At 37.8% G+C, this 21,535-nt stretch overlaps 1 long non-coding RNA gene across 1 annotated transcript; it reads right to left on the reverse strand.

Moving 5' to 3' along the window:
- Window positions 1–2,388: 2,388 nt before the first annotated feature.
- On the reverse strand, window positions 2,389–4,641 carry LOC309491506. Its single transcript, XR_014203153.1, has 3 exons — window positions 3,867–4,641; window positions 3,128–3,175; window positions 2,389–2,996 (listed from the first exon to the last, which is right to left on the reverse strand). It is a non-coding gene; the product is annotated as an uncharacterized lncRNA (long non-coding RNA).
- Between the last annotated feature and the right edge of the window lie 16,894 nt (window positions 4,642–21,535).

The following is a 21,535-nucleotide window of genomic DNA, read 5'->3' on the forward strand; positions in this document are numbered from 1 at the left end:
ACTACTAGGCTAAGAAGTTAAGTAAATGGTGCTCTTGTTCATTCATGCAATCACAATATCATAAAAAATAAATGGCTTTAAAAATAAGTTTTTGTGTGAGCTAGGGTTCATGATATTTTGAACACATCCTTGTGTTTGGATAAACAAACAGGAATAACATGATCAGGATACTTGTATAAACTTTGCCTTGCCAGACTTAAACTATATATATATATATATATATATATATATATATCCCCAATAATCCCTCAATAAGCATTTACACGTCCAAAATAAAATTATGAGTTTATTTCCACACAAAATGGACTATATAGGCGCTTGCAACAGACTCATTGCCACCAAAGCGCTTTACAGATTGCCTCACATTCACCCATTCATTCACTCATTCATACACCGACGACGGTACCCTGATATATATATAGGCCTACAACATGTTTTTTTTTTTTATAAACTCGTAATTGTATTACTTTTGGACGTATAAATGCTTATTCATTTCTCTTTCTTATGAGACTGTTGTAAGCGACTTACCGTGGTGGAATCGCGCTGGGCAATGGTTTCTGCGATGGTCGCACACAGTGACGTGTTGCACAAAATTGCGCCAAAATATCAATCATAATTAAAAAGTACAGTCTTAATATTTTTTTATAATATTTTTTAATATAATTTTAAAGGGTCAGCATAAATGTCTAAGTGAAGGAAACACGGGTATATGTAGCCATTACATTTAAACACACCACTTCCCAGAATGCATCCATCACTTTGCCAAAGGATATGTCCATATTAAGCAATATAAACATTTCTGCAGTAGGCTATTTAATTTATTACAACATCATAATCAGTATTGAGATGAAAGTTCTATAAAAGTAGGCGAATATTGTTTATTTATTTTTTTTGTCGCAAAAAAAAAAGCAAAGTTGTAGGCTCACTATAGTATAAGCAATTGCAAATTGAAATACCATCGGCAAAATATCCCACCTAAATTAAGGCATGTTTTAAGCCTACAGCAAATATGCAGTCCTGCAATTATGTCGTTTTAATGTAGGCCAAAATTATATATAAAAAAAAAAAAAAGAGAGAGAGAGAAAAAAGTCGTGATACCGATTTAGTCAAGGGTTTCTGCCCTACGAAAATGTATGGTCACCGCGCCAATGATTGTAACAGTATATGCGCCGCACGCTACTGTAAAATGCACATTTGCAGCATAATTAATCGCCTGAAACCATACTTTCCAGCTGGATGGATAACCCCCATTTCGTCAAAATCCAAAGATGAGGGATTTGCATTCAAATATCGGACGACCCTCTCCGTTGTCAAGCGACGAATGGGGGTAGCTACCCTCAACGTCGGCTTATGGACGTGAGGGGGAAATGATCAAACTATGTGATCTACAATTATAAAATATCCCACCTAAATTAAGGCATGTGTTAAGCATACAGCAAATATAAAGTCCTGTAATTATGTAATTTTAATGTAACCCAAAATTATATAAAAAAGAGAAAGGAAAAGTCGTTATACCGATTCAGACAAGGGTTTCTGCCCCACGAAAATGTATGCTCACCGCACCAATGAATGATTGTAACAATATGCGCCGCACGCTACTGCAAAATACACATTTGCAGCATAAAATCAGTCGCCTAAAACCATACTTTCCAGCGCAGGCAAACCGCTGGATGGGTAACCCCATTTCTTCAAAATTCAAAGATGAGGGATTTGCACTCAAATCTATCGGATGACCCTCTCCGTTGTCAAGCGACGAATAGGGGGTACCCTCAACGTCGGCCTTTGGTACGTGAGGGGAAAATGACCAAACGGCAGTATGTGACGAATAGGGGTGAGACCGTGTTGCAAACACATGTATGATGCGAAAACAAAACCATCGAGCGAAATACCGGAGTGAACATGGCTGTGAACGACTTTTGCAGATTATGTGAAGTAAATCTACGCATCCACGGTACAATCAGCGTCTACGTCACGGCTCTCAGCCCGCCCTCTGTTCGTTGATTGGCCGGCTGTTTTGAGGCCGGAGGAAAACAGGGAAAACGGTCGCTATCTCAGACTGAGTACAGAAGCGAACTGAAATTGAGCGGAAGTACGAAGTCTGACGTAGTCAGGCTAAGGCTGTGTGTCCACCAAACCGTTTTTAGCCAGAGTCCACCAAACCGTTTTTAGCCGTTTTCAGTAGAGATGCTTTGCTTGTTGTTATTATACGGAATATTCGCGAAAGTGTTACTAGTATCTCATTTCACAGATTGTTTGTTTCTGTGTTGTTTCTATATAAAAATGTCGATAGATTATAAAGTATTTGCTCTGGCTCTAGTTTAAAACTATTTTGTTTAATTATTATGCTTGTTGTTGTCATCTGTTTACTTTGTACGAGCAGAGTGTGGCGGTTGTGTGTTATTAGTCCCGCCCCTCCTCCACTGTGATTGGACGGCTGAGTAAAAAGTGACAGTGATGAGCACTGCATTTTACCCAAAGTTGAACATTCTTCAACTCTTGGCGACCGGTAAAGTGTCACTGAGTGTAAAACGCAAAAGGCGAAGCTTGAATTTCCAGGTATGTCCCTCTTTGGCGAATGTATTTTCAAGATAGTCCCGCCCCTCCTCCACTGTGATTGGACAGCTGGGTAAAAAGTGACAGTGATGAGCGCTGCATTTTACCCAAAGTTGAACATTCTTCAACTCTTGGCGACCGGTAAAAAACGACGAATGCTCAGTGCATCAGCGTGAAAAAGACACTCAGCGGCGCTCCCACTGAAAACTATTGGAAAAATATGCCAGTCGCGTGAAAAAACGCTTTCGTGGACACAGGGCCTTATTCATTGTAGAATCAAAAAGGATTTAAATATTAATAATGAGTGAATGCAAGTACATTGATATAAAGCAAGACAGTTGAAAAGGCTTTAGAAAGACAAACCTCTCTCACTCTTCTTTTCAAAACCTTGGAGTAGTCAAAGTTGTTTTGCCTCACTCTCCTACAGCATTCTGGACACTCATCTGAAAGACAGTCAATATAACATTGAAATAAGTATACCAATATACCAGTATAGACAATACCTAACTGTGACGGCAGAATCAATGTGTAGTTGATACATCATATCATTTTAAATAGAGAAAATGTACTTAACACTTTTTTTTTTGCTTCATCTTGCTGGCTACCCTCTGTTGGACTGGATCTGTATAAAAAACATACAAGATACCACATTTTATTAAACACTATTTCTGTCAAGACCTGTATCGTCAAATATGATTGACAGTTAGCATATAGTTTGGATTGGTGGTATGGTTCTGTTCTGGGCAAGAACTCCCAGCGCATCCATGCAGCCTAGCATAGAATCATAAGAGCAGACATAAAAGTATTGCAGATATCATTAATTCATTTGAATGTACAATATAATTAAGAGAATTTAAGTCTGATTCAGGGGTAATCAGAATGCTATAATGACTGACGAGAGGTGGAGCTGGGGATGGAGGAGGGTAATTGGCTCCTGAGAAACGCGATAGCTGCTGATAATACTGAAGGAGCTTATACATGTATACAGTAATAGGCGTTACTGTATATAGGCGTCGTATTCCTATAGGTAGACGTGGATCAGCTGATTCGAGCTTGACTAATGTGACCTGCCAGAACTGACGCTATGCTTAATATTTAAATACAGTAAGTTTACTAATTTACTAGTCTAAATTACTAATTTAGAATATACAGTATCGGTCAAAAGTTTGGACACGCTTTCCCATTCTCTTGGATGGGTAGGTGGGTTCAAACTTTTGACTGGTACTATATTAAAAAAACATAGTTCTGTGATAACATACTTATTAACACAGTTCTAATAAAACATTACTGACTAATAAGGAAATATACTTCACTTTGTCTTTTTTTTGCTTTCTGGCCCCAGGGTCTTGTGGCTTTTGATGAGCCTGTGGTCTCAGTGGCAGTAGCTTCTGGAGTGCCGTTGGTCTCAGTGGCTTCTGGAGGTGCTGTAGTTTCTGTGCTACTTGTGGCCTTCTTCTGTCTTTGAAAATGAACTTGCAGACAAGACAAACATCACACACAAGAAAAATTTTACGGTTTGCCTTAATCTCAGTGCCCCTTTATTCCATATAGCCTATGACTAATTATTGAACCACAAGGAAGAGGACCTGCGGGCGAGTGATGATAACAGGCTAGTATATATAATAAGATTGATTTGTACATTACAGGTGTGTTATGCTATGATTAAAAAGTAAAATTAATTATCTACAGTCTATATCAACAAATATAGTCATCGAGTTCCTAGTCAAGGTAATGCTGTCTCTTAATGTCTGATCAGAGCATTCTAGATTTTCTGCCTACTTTTTATCTAGCTTGTTGACTTGGCTTAACTGCTAAAGAAAACAATTGGGTGATCACATGCTGCTTTATCCTATTATGGCTGAAAGTAATGCTCATACTTTGCATCAATAGAAAAATAAAGATAATGATACTTGTGGGTTCACATTGCTTTGGGTTCCTTAGGGTTACCAGTGTTTTCAGATTAATCCAGAGCTTCATATTTGTAAAAAAAAGACTTACTCTTTAGCACAGCTTCATAAATATGTTTAACCCTCTGAAGCAAATCAGGATCCAAAATATAATCCCCTCCTAGGATGACATCGGCCACCAAGCTTCCTTTGCACTTCTTCCCCAAAAGTAGTATGGGGAAAAAATAAATAAATCAAGGGCAGCAAGTTTGTCAAGCTGAAATAAAAACATTATTAAATAAAAAAAAACATGCACCGAATACAATAATTTAATTTAAATATTAATTTCATGACAACTGTTTATTGGTCATATTAAATGTACAACTCATATCAAGGAATTCATTACTACTACATGTTTCACCAGCCATGTTTCCATCAAAATTTGGGGAAAAAACATCCTCAATTTAGCAAAAACATTTTACGGTCGCTTGAGGTGGTTTTTGTCTTTTTCAAAAATGTGGTGTATGGGAAACCACTTGGGCGGTGTTGCTCGGGACCCTGAGTCTTTCTCCGGTAACGGCCCCCATAGTGCAGAGGTCCCATCTCCTAAGGGTTGGGTTGTTTGCAGCCCAAAGCTGGTGGGAAATGGGGCGGGTTAGGGACAGCTTCAGTGTGGGAGGATCCCCTAGCGGGATCTTAATTAATTCCCTCCAACCCAGTTGATAGAAATATACCTGATTGATATTTTATACTTTTTCGAAACATTTCAAAAGTTCGCTTGACAATTACATGGAAACATGGCTATTGACTGTTAAACTTTACTGTGTTAATTGACTTAACTTCATAAATTCCTATTAGAATCCTGAACTTTGACCTAACCTTACCAACACATGGCTGCTATTGAGAACAACTGTCCTGTTGTTGTTTTTCTTGACTGACTCCTTCCATTCATTTTTTTTATTTTGAAAGTTGCATCTCTTCGCTGCAACTTTTGCTTTGTATGGCTGCAGTTGTTTGCAAAGCGGGCAAGCCTTGTATGCAACACTTATTAGGGTGTTGCACCCTGGGCACATTTTCTTTGAACTTCCTGGCATCTCTAAAATGAAGTAAAAAATTACATTAAAGCCTTAATACAACTTGTTTTTGGAACATGAGATCCAGTAACAAGAGGCACAATTGTAACGTTAGAATTCCTTAAACTAGGTTGTTACTATAAAGGGGGTTAGTACTACTGGCTAACCTAGCCACTTGCCAATGCCAACTGTCACGTGTCACCTATTAGCCGGGACGTCTGTATATTGGGCCTAATTGATTTGTCCCATACGTGACGTCCCTTGTCCCGTTTATTGTCTGCTACGCTGATCTAACCACTGACTGATAAAACAGCAACAGCAGCAGAGTGGCAAGCACATGTAAAGTCATGTTTTTCCTATTTCCTGTATGACTGTTAAAAGGCGCGTGACATTTGTCTGGGGTTTCTCATTCCAGATTTATGCAGTAACGTTAGGCCAAGTTATATTGTTATTATTGACACATCATGAGTCTAATGACAAAGAAATGCATCAATTATAATATTTAAGCAAAACGTGATCATTACTTATTATGAACCTCGTAACTTACCTGGCAGAGCGCAATGAGAAATGAAATCACTAAAGAAATCACCCAATCCCAAAGCGGACTGGGTACGTCTCCATAGCAACGGATGCTTAGGATCACGGGTAATGCTGGCATCCACTAATTAATTAAATTAAATTAAATGCATTACATTTATTTTAATTAAATTACTATCCAAAACAAATCCCCGTTCTCACAATCGAAGGAGAAACAATTAAAACTGATGGTCATAACGGTCGATAAGGCTCATGGGTTCTGCAGATTACTGTTAGGTTTGACACACCAAACCGATAGAAAAACGGTATTTCTCAAAAAATAAACAGCAACTTTTAGAAGCAATAGCCGTAGCACAACTCTGCAGTCTCGTTAATTAACGGGTAGAATATATTAACTATATTTTTACTGGAATGAATCACTGACGATGAGAAGCCTACAGAATAAATCAATAAAAACAATGACAAAAAAATCTCTGATTAAATGTTGAGTAATGTAGCGCTTAAAGTAAAAAATAATAATAATGACAAATGAGGGAAAAAACTAACAAACAATGTTCCCGAGTGGCAAAAAGAAAAACGTGGTGCAGACACAAAATATAGCTTATTGAAATAGCTACAGTAGATCGAAAGTCGTGCTGAGTGACAGGAAAAAAATGGGAAATTTGTGTTCAAGAACACGAATCAATAGTTTATATTTCGTGACGTCACAAACTGCTATAAGAATAAACAATGTCACTCTTTAGCTGTGATTTCAACTTTTCATTGATTGTTTAAATGTTTAATTAATTGTTTTATTATTATTGTTTTATTTTTTATTTTTTTATTTGTTAATGCACTCAATGCAGTGCTGTTTCTTCTTTGTAAAAGGAATAATTTTTTTTTTGTAAATGTCACTCTTTCCCATGAGACCAGGTTGGAATTTAACTTTAAAACATTTTCTTACACTCCTCCTTGAACTGCCCCCTTATCTTGGTGGAGGGGTTTGAGTACCCGGATGATCCTAGGAGCTAAGTTGTCCGGGGGCCTATATGCCCCTGGTAGGGTCTCCCAAGGCAAACAGGGCCAGGTGACGGGTCAGACTAAGAGCGGTTCAGAAGCCCATGAGACACAATCTATCAAGGACCGAGGCGTCGCCCGAGGCTGCAATCCCCGAACCCGGTGGTGGACACCGGAAGTAAGGGATGCCGTCAAGCTGAAGAAGGAGTCCTATCAGGCCTGGATGGCTTGTGGGACTCCTGAGGCAGCTGACGGGTACCGGCAGGCCAAGCGGACTGCAGCCCAGGTGGTCGTGGAGGCAAAAAATCAGGCCTGTGAGGAGTTCAGTGAGGCCATGGAAAAGGACTATCGGTTGGCCTCGGAGAGATTCTGGCAAACCGTCCGGCGCCTCAGGAGGGGGAAGCTGTTGACCTCATCTAGGGATATCGTCGGACGGTGGAAGGAATACTCTGAAGATCTCTTCAATCTGACCGATACATCCCACACACACCCCTCCGAGGGGGACTCGTCCATCACCCAAGCTGAAGTCACAGTTTTTTACGATTGCTATGACAGATTTTTCAATTCTTTTAACAATTTTCCAAAACTCTTAACACAGTTAGCACTACATCCGTCTGTGTAAGCTATACTATTAACACATTTCTTGTTGCTTTAACACAAAATGCATACAATTAACACAAATTTAAAATGCTTGAACTTCTTTTACACACAGGCTCAAACAAGACCAAAACAATGGATTTTTACTGCCAAATTTACCAATGCTTTAACACTGTATGTCAGAACAGATAACACCGTGTTCTAAACCTAACCTTACAGGCTAAAGTCAAGGTAAACAGCTGCTTATATTGTGAATTGAAACACAAATATATCCCCTGTATTTTATTCCATTGCTACTGAGAAACAGCTGATTGAATTATGCAAAATTATGTGGCAATACATGTGGCCAAATGCAGAAGACCAGGCAGATTAGAAGGTGACTCTTTTTTTTCTTTTTTCTTCTGGTGCTTTTTCTGTTCGTATATTTTTTATTTTCACATAATAAATGGCATCTATATTGCATATTTTTGTTATCTTGCAGTAATGTCCTTTTGCAAATAAAGTCTTTATTGCAGCAATTCTGTCTCTGTCTTCGTTTTTTCATTACAGTAACCGTACATTCTGTAAAGCACTCTGAGATGGGTCTTTTTTATTGAATTTCTGCAGCAAAAGACCTAAACCCAACAAAACTAAAATGTAGAGAGACTTAAAAAGAAACTGCAGTGCAAAACACAATCTATGATCAATACAATATATAAGGGCATACCTGACACATATAAAATAATGCAGTTTCTGTAATTCCATCTGATGTTAGTGTTTTTATGACATTGTGCTATGATTGACTAAATCTTCCTGTTGGACGAGAACGTATGTTAGTGTTTTGAAAAATTATTTGATTTTGAGACATGTTTGCAGTGTTTTGGCAGACATAGTGTATTGTTGCTAGTGTATTATTGTATTTTGAAAATTAGTGTTGGAGTTTAGTTTACAATGTGTGCTTTTGAGCATGAAATGAACTGTTTTGCCAATTGTGTGTTGTAGGTGTGTTGGTGCGTTAAGAGTTTAGGAAATTTGTTAAAAGTATTGAAAAAAATTGTCATAGCGCGATTGTAAAAAACTGTAAGAAGCTCCTTGTTGGCAAGGCACCGGGGGTGGATGAGATCCGCCCTGGGTACCTCAAGTCTCTGGATGTTGTGGGCATGCAGCATCACATGGCGGTCGGGGACAGAACCTCTGGACTGGCAGACCGGGGTGGTTGTCCCTCTTTTCAAGAAAGGGAACCGAAGGGTGTGTTCCAACTACAGGGGGATCACACTTCTCAGCCTCCTCGTGAAAGTCTATTCCAGGGTACTGGAGAGGAGAATTCGGCCGATAGTCGAACCCTGGATTCAGGAGGAACTGTGTGGTTTTCGTCCCGGTCGTGGAACACTGGACCAGCTCTATACGCTCTCCAGGGTACCTGGAGTGTTCATGGGAGTTTGCCAAACCAATCCACATGTGCTTTATGGATTTGGAGAAGGCATTCGACTGTGTCCCTCGTTGTGCCCCCCAACATTGATAATAATAATAAATGTTTCTTGAGCATCAAATGTTCATATTAGAATGATTTCTGAAGGATCATGTGACACTGAAGACTGTCATGTGGAGTCAATGATCATGTGACTCACTGAAGAGAGTAGTTTAGTTTGTTTAGTTTGTTTATTTATAAAGCACATTTCAACAGTCACAGGACTGACCAAAGTGCTGTACAATCATTAAATAGAACATAGCATACGGTTAAAATACACAACAGCTGAGAGGTTACAGTATAGTATTAAACAATTTAAACTATAGACATATATTCAACATCAAATTAAAATATATAAGCTACAGAAGAGAGGACACTTAGATGGTATTAAAAGCTAAGGAGAATAGATGAGTTTTCAGTAGGGATTTAAAAACTGATAGCGAGTGAGCTGTTCTAATTTGTATTGGCAGGTTGTTCCATAATCTGGGTCCCACTACTGAAAAGGCTCTATCTCCTCTACGCTTCAACCTTGTGCAGGGAACAGCAAGTATATTAAGATTACTAGATCTTAAGACACGGGACGGGCTGTATAAGTGTATAAGTTCTGATAGATAACTTGGAGCAAGATGGTGCAGGCATTTGAACACGAGTAGGAGAATTTTATAATCAATCCTATATTGGACAGGTAGCCAATGTAAAGCTCGCAGGATGGGTGTGACATGATCAAATTTACGTGTTTTCGTAAGAAATTTATTGAATTTCAGAGAGTAATTATGCTGAAAACACATCATTTACATTTGTTCAAAGGAACAAATTACATTTTACAATATATTCAAAAAGAAAACACTTATTTCAAATTGTAATAATATTTCACTTTATTACAGATTTTACTGTATTTTTTTAAATGTAGTGTATATATATTAGTGGTGGGCCGTTATCGGCGTTAACGTGCTGCGTTAACGCGAGACTCTTATCGCGCGATAAAAAAAATATCGCCGTTAATCTATTCTCCAAGTTGGGTTGGGAGCTGTCTCTATACTACACAAGCTATGATGACGCAATCTACCCGCGGCCGCGAGGTAAACCCGGCTGCAACGCATATTCGTCGTCATCTTAAGTAAACACGGCTGAAAGTGAAAGCTGGTGAAAAAGATCGGTGCAACATCCATTATTTGGACTTGGTTCGGGTTTAAGCCGTCAGACGAGCAGCAGCAAACTATATACAGAGTGTGTGGGGTAACAGTTCGGTAAGTTAACACACGACTAATCCGTTCGACCACCTCAAATTCAAAACGAAACATGATATCACTGAATACCAGCGCGCGCGTATTATTCCCATTCCAATATATCATAGTGGTGTGTAGCACATAATCTCGATTTTAAGAATCGTTGTTGTGTTTCTTTTTAACTGAAAAGACATCAGTTAGACAATATTCTAATTTTAAATTTGGGGTTTCATAAGCTCCAAGCCATAATAAACATTAGACCTACTTAAGTCTCTGCAGCTAGTGTACTTAAATTTTATTTATCTGCAAAATTATGTTGTATACTTACAGTTTTGCACAATATATGTTCTCAAAACTACATACACCCTTTAAAAAAAAAAAAAAAACATTTAGCAGTTGTTTAGCATGGGTCTGTGTAATCTGTTCTGAAATAGTTTTATTATAATATACTATATCGTTATTGCAAGAGGCTGCAATGTATATCACAATATAGATTTTAGGCCATATCGCCCATCCCTAATTGATAGCCTATAGTAGTTGATAATAACATAGGCTTACCTAATGTTGCCTATGGACGGTAACAGTACAGTAGTAACCTTTTACAGTCTATGAGTAGAACAGCTTTCTCAAGCAGTTTGTGATGCATTTTGGAAACAGGAGATGAGCCCCTGGTCTAATGCGCCACCTGGCTTGAGAAACCCGTTCTCAAAGACTTACTTTTATAGTCATTATTTGGGTAGCACACATATTCTGAATGCCTTCGGCAGAATTCAAATGAGCCATTTTAATCTAGATTAATCTAGATTAATTTCAAAATTAATCTAGATTAATCTAGATTAAAAAAATTAATCTATGCCCACCTCTAATATATATATATGTAGTGTAATTGTGAAATGTTACAGCAGAGTGCAGCAGATACATGAGAAGTCTTACTGTGAAAATACTGTGAAAGAAATGCAATTATTAACCTGGAAAAATCCTAGGCTATAAAAAAAAAATTAACAGTGTTGTGATACAAACTCAAGAGACTAGAATCTGTTGATGTTTATATATATATAGGCTAATTCATGAACACGAATGTGACAGATTTTTTAGTTCTAATGATGTAAGTTACTAGCCTGACTACGTCAGACTTCCTACTTCCGCTAATTTCATTTCGCTCCTGTAGTCAGTCTGAGATAGCAGCCTATCTTTCAGTTTTCCACCGGCCTGAAAACAGCCGGGCCAATCAACGAACAGAGGGCGGGCTGAGAGCCGTGACGTAGACGCTGATTGTACCGTGGATGCGTAGATTTACTTCACATAATCTGCAAAAGTCATTCACAGCCATGTTCACTCCGGTATTTCGCTCGATGGTTTAGTTTTTGCATCATACATGCGTTTACAGTGGAAGTTAGATGCGGCTGAGCATGCGCATAACACACGCCATAACCAAACATTATGTGATTGGCTTACGGGTAACCAATGATTTTAAACTTCAGACAAGCGCCCCCCCGCGAGAGAGAAAACACTTCTCTATTATGCCATTCCAGACTCTGTCTACGAAGCAAAGTGAAGTAGCAGAGTCTGGTATTACCAGGCTAGTAAGTTACTGCGCAAAGTATTACATGATTGAGAGTAATCGATATAAAAGATATAAGGAGAGATAAGTGATATCTCCATATAGACTAAGTTTGTAACTCCTAAATTGTAAATGTTAGACAGATGCTGCTTTGATTGAAGCCAGTGAGACTTCAGCAGCTTCACACTCAGTCACAGTGAAGATCTGCTGACGAAACACTTACTCTAACTCGCTAGTTAAGAATTTTCCATTATAGAAACACATGATTAGAGTTCTCAGATCTCTACTTTTCCCTTGATCTTCCTCTCCTCTTTATTAATAGTATGTTAACTAATGTATAACTAGAGTTTAATAAATGGAAGATTATTGTAAAGTGTTACCGATTTTTATTTATTTATTATACACCAATTCAGTGTTGGACAGATCAGTTGTTTTAACCCTTCATTAAAGTGAATGGTTCAAATGAGTCATTATGCGTATCGGACATGTCATTAGCAGACGTGTAGCCTATGGCAGGCATTGTGTGATTATCTCGGCAGTTTAGGACAGGACATCGCACAAGATTTGTTTCATCACTGAATAGGTTTTTTCGTTTACTGAAATTGTGGTTTATGTCAGCTGAATGGGCGGCACGCTTTTTAGAGAAGATAAGGCAACGTTTCTTTAGTACAATTCACACCCCGCGGTAATTCAAGAGAAAAAAATTCCAAATGCTCCACGTGAAACTGGTCTTCCGACCTTTTACTATCGTGTCAGTAGGCTTGTTTGAGATGCGCCTTGCCTCGCCTGAAATGTATGCGAGAGTAGGCGGCTGCAGTGAGAGGAGGAGTGAAAAAAGCGCAGGCAAGCCGGACAGATCTCTCTTCTCGTAGTGGATCTGACACCTGCGAGATCAAAGATGGATACTAGAGCCCGACCGATATATCGGCGGGCCGATATTAGGCATTTTTCAAACTATCGGTATCGGCATTTATAATGGCCGATAAATGAATATTTAAAAAATAAAATAAAAGCGGACGAAACACCCTTCAACCATGTTATGAGTGTTGGCGCTGCATAGTTTGTCCACCAGAGGGCACTATACAAGGAAGATCGCTCGGGCTACAGGAGTGGTTACGAACAGAGTCCAGAGTTCACCTGAGTCGGGATGATTCTGTCAGCATTAAAGACTTTTAAAATAATTTAACTCGCGTTCATGTTTGAATGCCTTGTGTTTGTGATGCAAAAGACTATGCGCGCTAACCATTACCATAGTAAACATAGTAAACGCTTGAAGATACGCATAGTGTAAAAACATAGTGAACGCTTGAAGAAATCAGACCAATCATAAAGGCTATAACAGTTATGTTTTTATTTTATCTGTCAGTAGCCTACGTCTCGTCTCTTTATACCGGACTATCATAAAATAAAGCATCTTTTTTTTCGGGAGCTTCCTCTGTTTCTCTGACGGAAAATATCTGTATGGGAGTCGAGAGAGTGCTGCTAAAGCTCCTCAGGTCGTATTTTTGGTGGCATATATTTGTAGAAATTATCATTCTTTCTAAATGTGATGTAAATATGTCCTGTAACTACCAGATAAACAGTAACAGACGCGACTGAAGTAGTAAGTGTGTCCTTTCTTTTGTGAAATAAAGTTAGACCTAACGGTAATTTATTTCTGAGTGACTAATGTGCAATTTTGACATAAATTAATTCATTATGATCAAAGTATCACTTTTTATTGTAAACCTGTGGTAAAACATCGATGCTTGGGTTTTAAATATTCAAGTAAACAACAAAAATTCCAGCAAACGGCCGCTTTTATCATGTTTGTTTTCAAGGCTGTTTCCAGTGATTTCTGATTAGTTTTCTGATAAAACTTCCATTTGTTGGTGAAATGATGGGTTAGTGTGACGTTGTTCCAGAGAGGCGTGTTACGGGCGTGTTTTAGTGAAGCGCTGTGGAGCTTCTGGCCCGACAGTGGAAACGCAGGCCCGGTGCTATTAGCATTATTATATTAATAATAATAGTTTACTTTTTTTTGTTCAAAGGACTTTAAGTTTCATATCTTAAGTTTGTATTTTTATACATTATATTTATCAGAACTTTAATATATTCTGTTCTGTTGTGACAATAAAACAAACAAGTTTATTTTTAAACTACATTATCATATTTTAGTAAGGCTGAGGACTCTTAAATAACGACAAATAACTAATGTTAGGGAAATCTGTTCATGTTTTGTTACGCGTTTCTGGATAAAATATATATATATATATATATATATATATATATATATATATATATAAATATATATATATATATTTATATATATATAGGCCGATATATCGGAATATCGGATTTTTAAATCACCAAATATTTGTATCGGTATCGGCCTTAAAAATCCTTTATCGGTCAGGCTCTAATGGATACCGCGGGATTCACGCTTGTGCACAGTGTTGCTAATAAACTGGATGTAATTCAAGTTCTGTTGCTTTTATATACAAATAAATAAAATGAACAAGACACCCAAAGTACTTGTTATTTAATTCCATTCCAAATACATGTTTATCAATATTTTTTTTCTTTAATACAGACATATGTTATTATTTTTTTTATAAAAATTAAATTGCATAACCCAAAGAGATCGCACTGTCATATAGTTTGGGAATATTCACACATAACATATACACATAAAACATGATATTAGAGTTTTAAAATCAAACATTTTAAAAGAGAACAATACATCACAGTTGTTTAAACCAATGAGCATTAAGCTGTGTCGTCAGCAAGTCGTTTCCCATCGTGCTTTTGATCAGCGCAGTCGGCAACTGCGCTCGACTGCAGAATCCGACACGCGCGCCTTGCGCTCTCGAGAGATTTTTGACATACGTCAGCATGACATCAGAGCAAGGCGGACCGCACTCGGACACATTTCTATGGAAGGCGAACGGGGCCAAAAGTCTTTAAACGAAACGCGTGATTTTTGACCGCGTCAACACGCACTGTTTGTCCGCGATTTTTTACGCGTTTCTTTTGTACGTGTAGACACGCCCATTCTGGTCGTGTTAAGGCGTCAGTTATGGTCGCGTTACTTTAGTACGTGTAAAGACGCACAGTTTTACCATGTTAAGATGACCAATTTGGACATGTTTCTCAATGCGCACATTATAGATGCGCACCATGTTCGAACTTGTAATATGTTTTAAAGCAGACTTACTTTTAGATTTACCCACATTTTAATCCTTTAGTTAATTGTGGCCTTTTTTTTTTAACTGATATCTTAACTGCTAGAGTAAATTAATTCATGTTACATTGTAAATTAAGTAAATGCTATATATTCCATATTATACAATATAATTTATTTATATGGGTTATTAAATGTTTAAGTTATTGGCTTATCATTTTCAAAAGTATATAACTTACACAGCATAGGCTATATTTATAACTGAACACACACACAGAGAGAGAGAGAGAGAGAGAGAGAGAGAACTTTATTCACTTTAACATAATAATGTTTTTGTAATTTGGTGTTCAACCCAAAACCTTTTATTATCATATTTTTGTCAGAGCTGTTGTGTAAACAAATAAAAATAAAAATAAAATAAGACAGCAGGTTAAACTATGTCCTCAGAACAAGAGTAGCCTAAAGTGTCTGTTTTATCGGTAAAAGCCAATAACCAACTGGATATACAAACTTCTTAAAATTAATTTCCACTTTGTGAATCACAAGTGGTGATAAACGTTTTTAAAGTCTATAAACTGTAACTGTTTTAAACACAAATTGAGCCAGAGAATTTTTAACGCATGTGCTGAGATCATTGGGGGGAGCTGCGCAATCACATATATATATATAGCCTACTATTAATAAATGAGAAACTTGGCCACTAAATATTTAATTTTCAATTATTTTAATGATCACAATTAAAGTTTTAATTGTATTAAATTGAACAAGCGCAACATTCAGCATTCAAGCAAATATTCTAAAAGATGTATTATTAATAATAATGTTATTTCAACATAATATCTCGTTATTTCAACATAATATGTGTGCGTGCAACAAGCAACATGTGCATAAATCCGGTGACGCGTGTATTGATTTTTATTAATAAACGAGTGTTTTCTGACAGTGTCGACTGCAAAGATGAAGTTGATCGCCATATTCGTGAACGCGCCTATAGAGAGAAATGCACATAATGGATTACATAATCAGAGAGTAGCCCTTTTCTGTTCGTTTTGAATTATTTCGTTTAAAGACATTTCAAGCTTTGTGTATTTGATGTATTTCTCATGTCTGTGTGAGGCATACACTGAGTTTCGTTAAGTTAGGATGAGATGCGCTCCAGTTAACGTAAAATGCAAGTGACCGCGCGGGCGCCTCCATGATTATATTGTCTGTTATATTGGCTTCCTATTTTTTAAATCCAGGCAATTGGTTGATGAAAAATTGATTAAAATTAATATACAATTTATACAAAACGAAATTCACTTTAAAGAAAGGTTTTCTACAGAACAAAACTTAATGAAGTGGTCAAAATCATGTCTCAATCAACCTTTCCATGTCTCTCGATATATTGCGCATCCTATCTTACTCGTGCTGTTCACTTTTCTATAAATCAACATAAATGGAAACAAAATATGAATGGAGAAATGTTCTGCTATGACTATGAGTTTGTTTGTTTGTGCTGTTCTGTCTCTGTGTGTTTTACAGTAGCCTAAACATCATCGTAGTGAATACTATCATATAATATAATAATATAATATATAGGCTTCTGACGATAACAAGTTTCTGCGAGCCTAATTTGGAAACAAATGAAACATTCAAAATGTGTTTTTATATTTATAACATATGATAGGCTACAGTTACAGTTCAATAAACAAGTAATTAATATTAAGTCAGTTGAATGTTAGATACAATAAATGTTCTATTTCAGCAGCGAAAATAGTTCCACAGCATATCTCAAAGGAAAACTTAACTGTGTTTCATTACCGAATGATTCAGTGTTTTGAACGAATCAGTTGAGTCAAAGATTAAATGAATTCCTATTAATTTACAACTGCCTCATCCCTGAATGAATCAGCCGTTTGAATGAATCGTTTGAATAAATGACTCACTCATTAAGACGGTCGCCTGCCGCCTCCTACTGGCGGTTTATAAATATCATTTCTATGTACAAATAATATTTCTTATTTGTATATTCAAAAAATATTTTAAATATTCTTATTACATTATTTAATGCAGTTTAATTTGATTGGTACAGCCCTTTATCATCTTATTATTCTAATGAAAGATGAAGCATAGGCCTATATTTAAAACGATTACGGAAAATGCCCTTTATAAAGATTAAAATATCATAAATGTACCTATTTATATATGTTAGAGCTGACTGAACAGTGATGAGAATACTGATTCGTAATATTATATTACGTAATTATATTTACAACACACACAAAAAAAATCTCATTTTTTTCCTGTTCAAACAAATGTTTTTACTCAGACAAGTGAATGACCGATCGAAGGACAAATGAAAAGGCTTAATGTTGAGCCCTGGTATATATATATATTTTTTTATTATTATTCATTTATTTACCCATAAACCTGTCTTTAGGAAGCCATAAGTTACAGTGGCAAAAATAACTTTGTGAAACACTTGGGGGTGGTGGACAGGGTTTAAATTAAGACAGGGGTATGCCTTAATCTAGTTAAACGTGCATTTCAATTATTTTATTCCACAGCTGATGTGTGCAGTTTTTTATTGCCTACATTAAAATAATTTTCTCTTGTTTTGTTTTTTAATTGCAGTCTTTTTCTTCTGCCATTCAAGCTTATCAGCGCTGTGGAATCTTAAGCTTTTCTTAGTTCAGCTGCACACAGTCTGAAAAGTTTTTTTTGGCAGTTTGCTAAAATAAAAGAGCCATCGTTTAAGCTGTTGACGTTTCTACCATGAGAAAGAACGTTAAACGAACAACTTAAAAGGGCATGACAAATCATGACATAAGACTGACATCACTCACAACGTACCAATGTATTATCCCTCATGAACAAATATAACGTCTGATGTTTGCATACGTGCATACCAGTATACCATTACGACATAGTTCATGAATAAACATGATGTCTGATGTTTGTATACGTATATACCAACGTACCATCGCGTCACATATGCAAATATAGTCTCAAATACAGCAATTTCATTGGCTGCTGTGCGTGTTGTCGTGTTAACGTGGACAAACGGTGCGTGTTGACGCGGCCGAAAATCACGCGTTTCGTTTAAAGACTTTTGTCCCCGTCCGCCTGCCATACATTTCTAACCGGCATGCATCTCGCGCTGATCACCGGTGATCGGTTCTGCGCAGATTTTGCTCATTTCAGGAATCCGAATGGAAGATGGCGGTGATGGCGGAAACTTACTAGACGTCTCCTAATAAAAATCAGACTCCAACCTTAACAAACACTTAAGAGAACCTGAACTACACTAAACCAACTCAGCAAAATACCAACTAAAGACCCGACATACTTTAAAACTGTGTCAATTTGATTCACCGCGAAAGAAAGAACTTCAGAGAAAAACTGCTCGGTGAGTTGCAAGCAAGCAAATGCCTCAAACAAAACCTGCAAAAGAGAAAATGAGTCACCAACTACAAAAGCCTGAACTAAAGAGAAAAGAGTCCTCTCCAAAAGAAAAGAAAGTTGTCCACACATCGCTTGGCGACCATAACTACCAGGGATGTGCAGAAGAGGAAGAAGTGAAACTTGTCTCTCTTCCTGATACCCCGCTAAATAGCCCAGCACCCAAGAAACTTAACAGCGGGCAAACAGAGCCATCAATGTACGAGTTACAGATGACTATCTTGAAGACTGTAAACGATAGAGCCGATGAACTGGCACGTCTGATAAGCAGCAACGCAGCAGATATCAAAGAGCACAAAGTTTCTGTCAAGTTTGCACACGAAGAAATCAACGACATAAAATCAGAAAATGCTGTGCTTAAGCAATGTGAAAAGCACCAGATGGTGATATTGTCACTGAAAGAGCGTGTAACTGATGCCGAACGCTACAAGCGAAGATGGTGCCTGCGACTTTACGGATTACCTGAGTAAGATAATGAGCACGTCAAACAGAGAGTGGCAGAGATCTGTCAGAAAATTACACCAGAAATGGGGGCCAGAGCAGCTGAGGGAATTGACATCGCACACAGGCTGGGAAGACGAGCGGAAGGCAAAACCCGCGGTGTCATCATCCTCTTCACTTTTCGCTCAGTGAGAGATGAGATCTGGAGAGCCGCCAAAAACAACGATTTCCTACGTGAGAAAAAGCTACGTCTTGAGGAAGACTTGACTAAAGAAGACAAGGAGAAGAGAGCTGCGCTGTGGCCAATTATTGAAAGAGCACGCAAGAACGGGAGCAAGGCGTACTTTGTGGGAGTTAAAGGATACATAGATGGTAAGGAGATTCGCCATGTGTCTGAAAGTTAAACCCAAACTGCCGTTTATGATGATGTTTTTGCTCTCTTACCCCATATCTCATTCGCTCTGATTAACAAGAGATTTTCGGGAATAAAAGAACTATATAAATGCAAGTTGGCAGAATTCGTTCTAAACCAATGTTCTAATTGTTATTTTAGACTGTGTTCACTTTGCTAGTAATGAATGTCCTAAATGTTACTTAACACTTTGTTCATACGGTTAATATGTGATGAACAATTTTCCAAAACTGTCAATATACTATATTGTTATTATTTTGCTATGTCCAAATGTAAAATACATACTCAATACAGGAGTCATTTTATAGGGTTGACGTCTTTGAGATAATATTGTGATAGTTTTATATATAAGGTTTTTTTTCTGGATTTAATTTTGGTATCTGTTAACACTAGGGGCCCTATCTTGCACCCAGCGCAAGTGACTTTGTACACCGACGCATGTATCATTCCTATTTTGCACCCGCGCAAAGCGGACTTTTCCCTCCACAGAAGCACGTCGGTAAGTTAGGAAATACACTTGCGCTCCCGGGGGCGGTTCAGCGCAAAGAGGAGGCGTGTTCCGGCGCAAACGTTCCTTCTTGCTATTTTGCAGGTTTAGAAAACAATTGCGCCACTAACCAGGAAAAAATAGTTTAAAGTCAGTGGCGCGTTGCGCATGTTATTCATATGCTATTTTAAGGGCGCATGCTTGGCCATAATCAATGTAGCGTGTGACCAACGCGCATACACTTTGATTCTCTCATCTACACAGAAGCAGCAGTTTTCATTTTTGCAAATCATACATTATTACGATAGATAGATAGATAGATAGATAGATAGATAGATAGATAGATAGATAGATAGATAGATAGATAGATAGATAGACAATTTATTATAAAAGCATACATCTAGCTTACACATTTACCCAAATTATCATACGCCTGTTTAACCGAAGTTAATTTGGGTGGGTTTCTCCATTTCAATGTAACTTCTCTCTTTTACGGCCGTGACGAGAGCGTTGCTCTCCTCGGCTGTGAACCGCTCCTGGCGCGCGCCTGGCAAATCCGCCGTTACAATAGCAATCCGCTATGGAAAAAGCGCATCTGCTCTTAAAGGGAATGTGAGATGACGCTCTGATTGGTTTATTTCACGTTACGCCCAAACCACACCTATGAATAATGAAGCTACTTCAGACCAACCCATTTTAGATTTGCGCCTGGCGCAAGAGTCATTTATCCCGCTGGGAAAATAGCAACAGCGCCGAGACCCGCCCACAAAGTTACTTGCGCTTTGCGCTTTGACACTTGCGTTTCAGATCGTTAAAATAGGGCCCTAGGGGTCTGCGAAATATTGTAAAAAGAAAAGCGTTTTTCTTATTTTGTAAGGAGGCAAAGGCAGATTTTGTCTTTCTTCAAGAGAGTCATTCTTGCTCAGAGGATGAAACATTTTGGAAAAAGCAATGGGGGAAGGAAAGTTGGTTTTCTCATGGGTCTAATAGGTCTGCAGGAGTCACTATTCTAAAGGACAAATTCAATGGAAAGGTTTTGGACAAAAGAATTGATGATAAAGGACACTATATATTTTTGGTCTTGGAAATACATACGAATTTTGTTTTACTAGGGAACATTTATGGATATAACACTGACTTAATAAACTATCAATTATTAGAAGAGGTTGAAAATATTATTAATTCCCTCACCTACAAATACCCTTCAGCCAATAGGGGTGCAACGGATCAAAAAACTCACGGTTCGGATCGTTTCTCGGATCAGAGTCACGGATCGGATCATTTTTCGGATCAGCAAAAAAAAAAAAGACAATACAAATTAACATAAGCCTTTTATGTTATAAGTTATTTATACTTATAAGTTTTGTCTTTTTGTTTATTAACACTTTTAAATTATTAAATTAAAATATATACAATCAACAGCAACGGGATGTCGTAACGTGGCTCAAGCACTTTCAGCATGTGTTTAAAGCCCTCGTTTTGCACAACCGAATATGGCCTCATGTCTGCACCTATAAACACAGGTGATGGCACAGGTGATGGTTTGTGATGGCTTTAGCCCGGTCTGATTGTGAAACGTTGAGCAGCCTTCGTTTTCACTCATGTCAGTGAAACACTGGGGTGATGTCGCTTCAAATGCGTGGCCATAGGGATGTCCCGATACCACTTTTTCACTTCCGATATGATACCGATGCCGCAGCTTTGGCTAGTTG

Source organism: Leuciscus leuciscus, assembly GCF_965113295.1.
Source record: "Leuciscus leuciscus genome assembly, contig: HAP1_SCAFFOLD_296, whole genome shotgun sequence".
Classification (NCBI taxonomy): Eukaryota; Metazoa; Chordata; class Actinopteri; order Cypriniformes; family Leuciscidae; genus Leuciscus; species Leuciscus leuciscus.